The following is a 12065-nucleotide window of genomic DNA, read 5'->3' on the forward strand; positions in this document are numbered from 1 at the left end:
CAGCACACCCTTTCACTGGCCTCCCAGCTGCCATTGGAAGTCCCAGCTGCATGCGCCCAGGGGTTCCTGGTAGAGGAAGAACCCGGGAAAGTCACCCATCTCATCAGTCTCAGGCCCCTACAGCCCAGGCAACTGACTCAGAGGGAGCAGGGGAGCAGCCAGGAGCCTCTCCCTGCCTAGAAGCTCTGTGGATCCCCAGTCCAGCCATGCCCCTACCCAAAGCTGGCAAACACGCCCCCTACACCTGAAGACCACCGCAGCCACAGCCCTCCAGAGAAAGCATTAGCCAGGACTCAGGTGGGGAGCAAGGGTCAGAGTGGGCTCCAGCGTCACGCCAGTCTTACCAGAGCCATGAGGCTGGGGGTCCCAGGTGGGGCGAGCAAAGGCAGCAGTAGCCACTGGGCCGAGGACTGTGGGGTTTTAAGCCAAAATCCAAGTATGTCCCAACTGGCCTCCCTAGCCCCTCCCACCTGCATCTTCCGCTCCGCCCAAGCCCCACACCCTGCCCAAGAAATGAGGCACCTCAGCCTATACTGGGGCTACTGACACCCTCCCATGGGCTCAAGGTCCCCCACCCCTGCTGGGTTCCTGGAAAACCCACTTCCCCCAGCAGACAACACCTGGGCCTGCCCAGCCGGGTCCTGCTTCCAGGACAGCTCACCACCCACCCGTGTGAGCAGGACAGGAAGGCATGGCTTGGAGGGGCCACAGGTCTGGGCAGGCGCCAGAGGTAGGGCAAGGGCAGAGTCCCCACCAACAAGGCTTGTAGCAACATCCAGGTACCAGTAGGATAGGAATGCCCAGTCTCCACTGAAGCAGATCCGGAGGAGGGCTGTATCCGGAGCCTATCATCAGAGCAGGGGAGTGGCTGTTACTAAAAACAGCTCTTCAAAGCCAGGGCCTGGGTCACCTGGGTCCCCAGAGATGGCCAGGACTAGAGCTCCAGGTGGGCACCCAGGGGAAGGGGGCTCATCTCCCCTTTTGTGGGGGCAGCATGAGAAAGCCAGTTCCTTCTGCAGAGGAGCAGCCCAGGGGTGGGGGGTGGGGCAGTTTCTGTCCCCTGATCCCTGTGCTGGTTAGGAGACACAGGCTAGTCCCCAAGCCACCAACCCCATCGCGAAGCTAACCAGAGTCCCAGTCAACGAGCCCTGGCAGAGAGTTAAAACAGGGTTGGCCTGCCGGCCAGACCGGAGTACAAGCTGTGGTCCCTGGACAGACAGGGAGCTAGCTCCTCTCTCTGACATTTCCATCTGAACCCTCCCTGCCATCCCGGAGACACAGAAAGCCACAAGGAGCAGGTACCACATGGAGCCTCCCCGGCTTTATTGAGCATGTCCTTCGAGCGAGTGAGCGGGCCCTTACAGAAACCCTCTCCAGGCCCCAGGGCAGCCAGAAAGGTAGGGACCATCATTATCTCCACTTCACAGCTTTACAGAGGAGGGAGGATGCCGCAGCTGGCCTCCACCCACGGGGCTGCTTCACCTTCGTGGCAGCTTTCTGGGAACCCTGACCTAGACACCTGCCTGGCACTTCCTGGTCCTCCCCCTATCACCCACGATAGTCTCCAGGGTCGGTCCCAACCCAAACGGGGTTTTGGGTCAGACAGACTGCAGGGTGTCTCTGTGGGGGCCCATCTGGGGAGGAGCCAGAGTGCCCCCTGAGCTGTGAGGGGGGGGCACATTCCCTGGGGGCTCCACTAGTCCAGGCCTGAGGCCTTGGTGAGGGTGTCGAGCAGTTGGAAGTAACTATACTTGAGGTCATACTCCATGTCGTACCAGAAGTTCACTGTGGGGAGAGCAAGCACATGAGTGGGTGGCCCAGCTCTGACCCAGAGCGTCCCCAGCCCACCCGCTGGCCGAGGCCGGCAGCTCCTCACCAGCAATGCAGCCTTGGGACTGCTGAACGTGGTGGAACCACAAGGCCGGCAGGTAGAGCATCTCGCCAGCCTTCATGGTGCAGCAGAGGGCCTGGGCCCCACGGTACTGTGGGTACCGGGACAGATCTGGTGCCAGGGGATCCAGTGGAAGCCAGGGAACCTGGGGACGGAGCAGGACCGGGGAACTCGGCCTTTGGCCTTGCCAAAGGTAAGGGCCAAAGGTCTCCCTCCACTCTGCCCTGGGAAGCCAGCCCCAGAAGGCGGGACCTTATGGAGGAAGGGGCCACCTTCCCAGGACCTTTGGGGCCCGCTTGCTCCTCGGAGCCCAGAGGGCCCCCTCTCTGCCTGAGATGGATGAGTTCGCCCCTCCCTGAGGCCCAGGGCCAAGATGGACACCTTCTCCATGGCCTCTTCATCCACCACCTCAAAGGTGCCCGCCTCAGTGAGTCCGTAGGTTGCTGGGGTGTACAGCTCTGATGCCAGAGAAAAAGGGGGAGCTCAGCAAAGAGTGCCCCCAGCCCCTCACACCTCCTCCCAGCCTCTCCTGTTGGCTGCCTGGCCCCAGGGACACAGGCAAGGAAGTCTCGCTACCCTTCCTCTGGTTTGAGGCCCATGCGTAAGGCAGGCCCCAGCCCTACCATAGGGAATGAAGGGTCGGTCGCTGGGCGGGTGTAACAGGAAATGTTTCTCTCCAGAGAGGACACAGTAGAGGTTTTCGTAGTGGTCCTTGTGCACTGCCAACACAAAGAAGGTACTGGGCAGAGTTGGCGGAGCAGGGCACATGAGAGGCAGAACCTGCCCACCCAGAGCCTTGCGCCTCAAGACAGCCAGGGGTGTAAAATCGAGAAAGTCCTGCGAATAAAGATTTCAACCTTCCATCCAAAGTGTCCCCTGATGTCCCCTTTACGCCCAGTACTAGTTCAACTTAGCCAGTAAAGGATCTCCATCTCTCTGCCATGAGCATGGTGCTCTTTTAAACTCCATCCGGGCTCAGACTGAAAACAGCCTCTTCAAAGAACAGCCAGGATCCTGGAGGACAATGAATTTATAAGGGGGGAGGGGGAATCCCATTATTTTCTACACAGTTTCTGAAGTCCCCTCGTTTCCTTCAGGGAGAAGAACTTGGGAAGGGAGGGTGAGAACGTTTGAACCAACTAGAGGTCAATGTCACTGAGCTGTCAGCGTAGAAGCTTGCTGTGTGCTTCTGCTCTGTGTATTCTCAACGACATAGTCAAACCAGACTCCAGGAGATGCCCAGGGGGGGCTGGGGTGGAGGGCATTCCAGATCCCAGCCACCAGGGACTTGGCACTCACCACGCCCCCCATGCGGGTCATCTCTCCAAAGAGGTAAATATCCACGCATAGGGTTCTCCCAAGTTCACCTCCAGGGCCAACGTGCCCTCTGAGAGATGTCTAGTGCGCCCCCACACCAAAGTCATCCCACCCACCACGCTGCCACGCCGCTCCTCCTCTGTTCACAGAATTGTAGACCGACCCTCCAGGCCAGCCTCGCACCCTTGGCCCCGTCCTGGCTCCTCCCTGTCCATGCATCCCAGAGACACCTACAGGACTTCACTGCGGCCCCCTCCCCCAGCCAGAAGTTCACCGCGTCTGGCATCTTCCCTGCAGGACAGAGGAGGAGAGTTAGGAGCGGTTGTCCTCTGCAGGTCTGGTCTGGGATAACACCCAACGGGATGTGGGCGGGGGTGCTGCGTGCGAGTGAGTGGCATCCCAGGGAAAAGTGGCGAAGAGGCCATGGTGTGGAGGGCTTGGGGAGTGGGCCCAGCCCCCCACAGGCAAAAGTTAGAGGCCTAATCCTTTGCAGTCGGTCAACAGTCAAGGCTTTCAGGGCGGCAGGGCCTGACCCTGGCCATGGGGTGGTGGGTGTGGGCCAAGACAATCAATGTCACTGAGCTGTCAGCGGAGAAGCTTGGTGTGTGCTTCTGCTGTGTATTCTCAATGACTGCCCTCTGCCTCAGTCGCCCCCTCTCACCCAGAGCCTCGGAGGCCCAGGACACGTGGGGCTCCAAGTCGGGCAGCAACTGGGGCAACTCGGTAAGCAGGTTAGAGCACTGCTTCTGCACGTAGAGCACGCCAGGATGCCGGGCCCTGCCCTCCAGGACGTCCAACACACCTCACAGGGGCAGCAGGCGCTCGGCTGGCATCATGAAGTGGTCTCCGCGCATGGAATCAGCATAGCCATCTGGGGTCACCGCTACGCTCACCTCCGTGGCGCCCACCGTGGCCCTAGGGGAAGGGGCTCTAAGAGCATGCCCACATGCCACAAGACAGCTCGCCCATCACCCTAGCCCAGCCCAGGGCTGCACCCACCTCAGATAGGGGAGCAACCACTTCTGCAGGGCATTGCGCACGATGCAGGGCCTGCTGGGGCAGACCCAGTCCTGGTAGAAGTGCAGTGGCATCGGGGCCTCATCCAGGTAGGGCACGGTTGGAGGCACGCCAAGCTCTTAAGTGGGGTGGGAGGTAGATGTTGACATAAACAGCACCCAGACACTTACGGATGAGATGCCCTCTCTGGGCAGGCCACAGGGTATCACTGGGCAGTGCTCACTGGGGAGGGACCAAGAGACTCTGGACCACCAGAAATAGAAGGGGATTTTCAAGGAGGAGGCTGCCGCACGCCTACTCCAGGAGGGGCCACACAGCCCAAGAGCAGGTGAGCAACATACTCTGGTGTCAACTTGTGGAGGGGTGGAGTCTAAGCTGTCATTCAGGTTGCAGTTTGATGACCTCATTTGGAGGTGCTCACGGAAATCAATAGCTAGCTTCCTGTGAGACATTCCTGCTGACAAGACACACAGAGCTACACTAGAGCCATGGAGCCACAGGGGCCACTTGGAGACCCCTGCTAGCGCTGGGATGCCTCCACCGCCACTGGGTCCACAAGACTTTCCACCCACTGGCCTGTGATCTTCCTGCATCAGTATCATTGCTTGTGTTTCGTGAGTAGGAAGAGGGATTTATAGACTGGTATCGGACATATGGTCTAACATCAGACTTAAGGACTTGATCTGGACTGGGCTGGGATGTTTTCTTAATGTACAATTTTTCTTTGACATAAAGTTCTCTTTTAAAACACATATAAGTGTCTATGAATTTGTTTCTCTGGTCAACTGGGGCTAACACAGCGGGACTCCTGCTTGGCCCAAACCCCAGTCCTCCCTGGGGCCAGACCCTTGGTTAGCTTCCCTAGCTGCAGTGGCGGACCTCTAGCGAAGTATAGAAAAGCAGCCTCAGGCACCACGCAGGGAGCTCCCCGTGGCTGGGGGCAGCAAGATGAAGGAAGAATGCCTTCCAACTGCAAATATTCACTGAATATTTTGGAATGTGCTCAGCACTTGGCTTGGTCAGTGTGAATGGGTCCTTTCAAGATGCTGACAGCCTCATCGGGGAGACATGCCTATCACCTGAACGCCCTGGGTCTTCCATGATGGTACCGTGCTGTGTGCTGCCTGGGTGGCTTTCTCTCGCTGCCCTTCATCGCACCCTTCATAAACATCACTGACTCCCTGTTGTGCTCCTGGCTGGCTCCTCGTCTCACCGCGTCTACCTACAAACACTCCCAACCTCCCTCGCCCTCACCTTCTCCCTCTCCCATGCCACCTCCTTTGGGGCCCCTCCACTCACAAGTCACCCCAAGAACCTTCCTTCCCCCAGCTGGCTATCCTTCTTTAGAAACTTGTGAACCACACCACCCACCGCCCACCCCCGCCCACCCCCTCCCGGCCCCAGCCCACAACCATTTCTAGTAAACAAACAACAGTTGCCCTCGAGTCGATTCTGGTTCCTGGTGACCCGGGATGTCAGAGTGGACCTTTGCTCCACAGTTTGTGGCCCTGACTTTTCTGAAAAGGATTGCATTTCGTTGGGGGTCCTTTAGGAGTAGGCAAAGTGCCCCGACCTTCCCATTAGTAAGACAAATGCTTAATCATGGACACCACCCCGGGGCTCTGAAAAATCCCTCGTTCCCTTCCTGCGTGCATGTCCACTTGACCACCTGCACCGTCAAGCACACTATCTATGGGCCCTGGTGGGCACGGTGCTTAAGCACGTGGCTGCTAACCAGGAGGGGGTTGATCTCAGTCCACCAGGTGCCCCTCGGGAGAGAGACGTGGTGGCCAATCTGTTTCCTCAGACACAATACGGGGCAGTTCTACGACTCCAGTGACAGGTTTGCAAACAGGTTAATATACTATCTACTCAATTGATTTCCACTGGATAGCTGTCTCTGTCCCCGGCTAGAATGTGATCTCCATGAGGGTGGGGGTGTGGATTACACCTTCCCAGGATGGAGCACAGTGCCCAGCACGCCCAAGATCCCCAGTACACACTGGTTTAATGACTGGATGAAAGGCTTACAATATCTCCTGCCACAGTGAACTAACTGGTTCCCCTGGCTTAACTCCCCTCCTTCCAAAAGCATTTATCACCCCAGCTCCAGACATCTTCTTGAAAGGCAGCCTCATGTTGTCACTCTGAGCAAACCTCCTTTGATGACTTACCACTTGGAGAATAAAGTCTGCCTGGCCTTGGTAACGGGGCCCAACCCATTCTTCTCCTCTGATTAGCCTCTGCCTGGAGCCGGCCCCTTACCACACACCCTCCCTGCTCCCTGGCCCTGCAGCTCCCTCCATTCTTTCCCTTGGGTAGAGTGGAAGGTCCCCCCTGTGCTTCAAGGCCACTGCCCTCCCCGTGAACCACAAGGTCGCGCGCCTCCGGTGAAGTCATCCGATTAGTCTCAAGGTCAGTGGGAAAGTGGGGATGTCTTTAGCTAGATCAGAAATTGGAGCTGAATAGGAAGGTCCCAGGGGACCTGGGAGGGTGGAAAGGGAAGAGCTGATTGGTACTTGAAAGTCACTGGCAAAGAGGCAAGAAGGATCCTGCCTAGTAGATACAGGAACCTGGAGGGGTGACACGTGGCCAAGCTGTGCCAGCCCACTGTAACAGGCACCCCGGAAGATGACTCAGGCTCAGTAAACCCCTGAGATTCTCACAGAAATTCTTAACAGAGGTGGTAACTGCTATTTTTAGCCCCTTTATGTTTTCTACTCTTCTTCCATTTTGATTTTCTTACATTTGAATAGATTTCTTTTGGGGTACGGTCACTCTTCTATCCCAGGGCTTTGAAACGAGAGAATTTCAAAAGAGATCTAGTCAATTCCTTTGACCCCATAAGTCCTCTGCTAGGAATTTAACCAACCAAAATACACATGGGCAAAACACTTCCCTATCCCGAGCGCACCAACCTCCCTCCCACTCAGGGTGTTTGCCTTCCGTGAACTGGCCCCGCAGGTGTCTGCACACTCCCTCCCTCCCTGCCCTTGAGTCTGTGCCCAAGTGCCACCTCCTCATTGAGGCCCGCTCTACTCACCCTATTGAACCTCCATCCCGGAGCCCCTCATTCCACTTACCTGATTTCCCCACATTTATCTTCTAACCTACTGTCTATTCATTTAGTGTGCCTATGGCTAACTGTAAGGAACCCCGGTAGCTGCTAACAGCAAGGTCAGTGGTTCAAACCCATCGGCCACTCCTCAGGAGAAAATAGACGCTGTCTGCTCTCTTAAAGAATTTCAGCCTCACTAACCCACCCAAGGGGAGTGGGTATTGTTTTTATCTCCACAGGGAAAGAGGGACCAAACTTCAGCCCAATGCTCCAAGATGTGAATGCAGCATACCAGCATGCAGTAGGGAACCAGTGGAGAGGTTTGGGGGGCCAGTCCCAATCCCAACTACTAAATGGACACCTGTCCCTCCCCCCAGAAGAATTTATTTCAAAGGGCGGCAGTGAATCTGAAGCTCCGGGAGAGGGACATATCTGATCAGAGCACACGGGAGCAGAGGAAGGGGAACGAGGAGAGTGGAGCACATCCTGGACCACCAGGCCATGAGGACGATATTTCCAATTAGAACAGCCAGTTCACAGAGAGGACCACATGGCCAGCCCCACTAGGAGACATGGCGCCCCTCACTGACTCATAGCCCTACAGGGGACAACAATGGAGACACAGTGTGGGAATTGCACCCAATATGATCCTGCCACACTGAGGCAAAACACTAAAGGGGTGCAACAGCAAGGGATTGGAGTGGCGAGGTCCCCAGGGAATGCTGAAGGTGGACTTTGGAGCCAGCATGGTGCCCCAACAGACTGGACTGGAAAACACTCCTAAAGGCCAACAAACAATCCTTGAACTAACTACAAGCTTTTCTTTCTTATTGTGTTTTGTTTTGGTTTTTGTCATTGGTTTGTTGTTGTTTTGCTGTATATTGTTTCTTGGTTTTGCTCTGTCTTGTTTTTGTGCATGTTATTACCTCCTCAGGTCTGTCTAAATAAGATAGGCTGGATGAAAAATCTGGAGGAGAAAACAATGGAACCAACAGTTCCGGGGGGGCATGGGAGAGGGGGAAGTGGGGGGAAAGGTAGTGGTGTTAACAAACCCAGGGACAAGGGAACAAGTGACCCAAATCGGTGGTGAGGAGGGTGTGGGAGGCTTGGTAGGGCATGATCAAGGGTAATGTAACCAAGAGGAATTGCTGAAACCCTGGTGGGGACTGAGCATGATAGTGGGAAAGGAGGAAAGTCAAAAAAGGAAATAGAGGAAAGAGCTGGGAGGCAAAGGGCATTTATAGAGGTCTAGATAAAGACATGTACATAGGCAAATATGTTTATATATGAGGATGGGGAAATAGATCTGTTAGGTAGCTTAGCCTAGGTAATTGGGAAGTCCATTTACGCATGCCCAGGAGAACCAGCAAAGGACAAAGCTGGATTTTCCCGCCAGTGGGTGGAGATGGGCGTTACACCTGGAGCAGCCCATCTGGGTCAGGTTACTACAATTCAGCCAATGGGATCGACCTGGAGTCGTTCACCACACGTCCCCCAGGAACCCTTAAGAAGGCAGGAACCGAGAGGGAGAGGGTCTTGCTTGGGTGGTCTGGTCATCTCCGTGGGAGGGGAGAGATCCTTTCGTGTCCCGGAGCAGTCTCTGCCAGGCCGCATGGTCAAAGGAATCCTATGGGTGCCGAGTAAAACCTGATGCTTCTTTGAACTTTCATTAAATTCACTTGGATCATGAGCCCGGCTTTGGCATAAAATCTTTCTCGTGCAGAGCCAAGGACCGAGGCTGAAATTTAGTCCCAGAGAGAGAGACCTTAGAGATCTATGTGCATATATTTATAGGTTTAGTATTAAGGTAGCAGAAGGACTTTGGGCCTCCACTCAAGTACTCCCTCAATGCAAGAATACTTTCTTCTTTTAAATTGACACTCTATGAGGCTCACCTTCCTGATACAACTGCTGAAGACAAAGCGGGTGAATAAGCAAATGTGGTGAAGAAAGCTGATGGTGCCCGGCTATCAAAAGATAATAGCGTCTGAGGTCTTAAAGGCTTGAAGGTAAACGAGCGGCCATCTAGCTCAGAAGCAACAAAGCCCACATGGAAGAAGCACACCAGCCTGTGTGATCAAGAGATGCCGAAGCCATCACTTATCAGGCACCAAAGAACAAAAATTCATATCATTGTGTGCTCACCTCCCTGATTTGATCCCTGAAGACAAATGGGTGCATAAGCAAATGTGGGGAAGAAAGCTGATGGTGCCCGGCTATAGAGTCGGGGTCTTAAAGGTTTGAAGGTAAACAAGCAGCCATCTAGCTCAGAAGCAAAAAAAAAAGCCCACATGGACAAAGCACACCAGCCTGTGTGATCACGAGGTGTTGAAGGGATCAGGTATCAGGCATCATCAGAACAAAAAATTATATCATAGTGAATGAGGGGTGGAGTGCAGAGTGGAGACCCAAAGTCCATTTGTGGGCCACTGGACAACACCCCCTTACAGAAGGGTCTCGGGGAGGAGACAAGCCAGTCAGGGTGCGATGTAGCAATGATGAAAAATACAACTTTCCTTAAGTTCCTAAATGCTTCCTCCTCCCCCACTATCATGATCCCAATTCTACCTTGCAAGTCTGCCTAGACCAGAGGATGTACACTGGTACAGATGGGAACTGGAAACACAGGGAATCAAGGGCAGATGATCCCTTCAGGACCAGTGGTGTGAGTGGTGATGCTGGGAGGGTAGAGGGAGGATGGGTTGGAAACGGGGAACCGATTACAAGGATATACATGAGACCTCCTCTCTGGGGGATGGACAACAGAGGGGTGGGTGAAGGGAGATATCGGACAGGGAAAGATATGGCAAAATAATAATTTATAAATTTTCAAGGGTTCATGAGGGAGGGGGGAACAGGGAGGAAGGGAAAAAATGAGGACCTGATGCTAGGGGCTTAGGTGGAGAGCAAATGTTTTGAGAATGATGAGGGCAATGAATGTACGGATGTGCTTTACATAATTGATGTGTATATGGATTGTGATGGGAGTTGTATGAGTCCCTAATAAAAAGATTCTTTAAAAATCTGTTGTGCTTCCATACACCAGCAGCAAACAATCGGAAAAGGAAAGAAAGAGAACAACTCCATTTCTAATACCATCTAAACAACTAAAGGACTGAGGAATAATTTTTTTTAATAAATCGTTTTATTGGGGCTCATACAACTCTTATCAGAATCCATACATACATCAACTGAGTAAAGCACCCTTATACATTCGTTGTCCTCATCATTCTCAAAATTCGTCTTCCACTTGGGTTCCTGGAATCAGCTTTTTCCTTTTTTTCCCCTCCCCTCCCTCTCCGCTCCCCCTCCCCCTCCCCCATGAACCCTTAATAGTTTATAAATTATTATTTTATCTTATCTTACACTGCCCCGCGTCTCCCCTCACCCACCGTCACATTGCCCATTTCCCAGAAAGGAGGTTACATGTAGATGGGACTGAGGAATAATTTAATGAGGGAGACAAATACTAAAAATACTTCTGAGAGAATTTAAAGAAGACATAAATAAATTAGAAGGCTTAATATTGTTAAGATGACAATATGACCAAAGTGATCTGCAATCCCTATAAAAATTCCAACAGCTTTTATGTTCCTTTTAGGGGAACGGAAAGTCAATTCTCAAATTCACATGATTGCAAAGGGCCTCAAACAGTAAAAATTATCTTGAAAAAAAGAAGAACAAAATAAAATAAAATAAAAAATAAATTTTTAAAAATAGGAAGTTTCATCTTTTCCAATTAAAAAATGTACTGTAACGTTGTTAGGCAGACTAGCACAGGGATGGGATGCCCCTTAAGCCATGCCCAGAGAGTCAGGCAAGGGAACAAAGAGCAACACACTGCACATGCTCAGAGGCTCAGGTTTCCTGCCAGTGGGATTGGGTGGGTGCTAAACCTGGATCGGCCCACCTGAGCCAGGTGAATTCAATTCAGCCAATGGGGTCCATCTGGGGTCGTCCACCACGCCTCCCCCTGGAGTCCATGAAAAGGGAGGGGTGGGGGAGGGGGAGGGGGAGGGGGAGAAGGGAGAGCGAGCGGGAGCAGGAGGCGGGAGCGGGAGCGAGAGCGAGAGCGAGAGAGATCTAACAGAGAGCAGAGAGTCACAGGGAAGGAGAGATCTTTGCGTGATGATGAGCAGCTTCAGCCAGGCTGCAAGGTCGGGAGGAGTCCTATGGGTGCCGTGTAAAACCTGAAACTTCTTCTGCCTCTCATCAAACTCACTTGGATCACGAACCAGGCTCCGGCGTGAATTCTTTCTAACGAGGTACAACTCGATCTCCCGAGAGATCTAACAAAGCCACAATCATCAAAATAGTGTGGTACTCCTAAGAGGGCAGGCCAAGGAGTAGAAATGAGAATCAAGAAATACACCCATACACCTATGGTAACTTGTGATTTGACAATTATGTGAATGGTGGAAGACTCACTTATTCAATACACAGTGCTATGATCACTGAGTCGCCACATGCAAAGGAATGAAGGCAAATGGACCGATACCTTACATCATGTATGTGGAATTATAAAGAGACTTCTCCCCAGCTTTGTCTCCCCAAAGACATGTCAAACACTAGAGCCTATTTGCCAGCATATGGTGGGAGGCCAGATGCTTGGAGACATCCTCCCTGAAGGCAGTCATTGACCAGACAACTGTCTGCTCCCAGGGCATGTAGAGGCCCCCCGCCTCCCTGCTGTTAAGGACAATGGGCTAGTTCTCCCTAAATGCTTGTGACCATTAGCTTGGTTCCCATAGGAAGAGTTTACACCCTACTGATAATGGTTTC

At 53.2% G+C, this 12065-nt stretch overlaps 1 pseudogene; it reads right to left on the reverse strand.

The window, feature by feature from the left end:
* Nucleotides 1–12065, reverse strand: part of LOC142440567 (cytosolic phospholipase A2 beta-like) — a 32921-nt pseudogene that overhangs the window by 9440 nt on the left and 11416 nt on the right.

This window comes from Tenrec ecaudatus, chromosome 2, assembly GCF_050624435.1.
Source record: "Tenrec ecaudatus isolate mTenEca1 chromosome 2, mTenEca1.hap1, whole genome shotgun sequence".
In the NCBI taxonomy this organism is placed as follows: domain Eukaryota; kingdom Metazoa; phylum Chordata; class Mammalia; order Afrosoricida; family Tenrecidae; genus Tenrec; species Tenrec ecaudatus.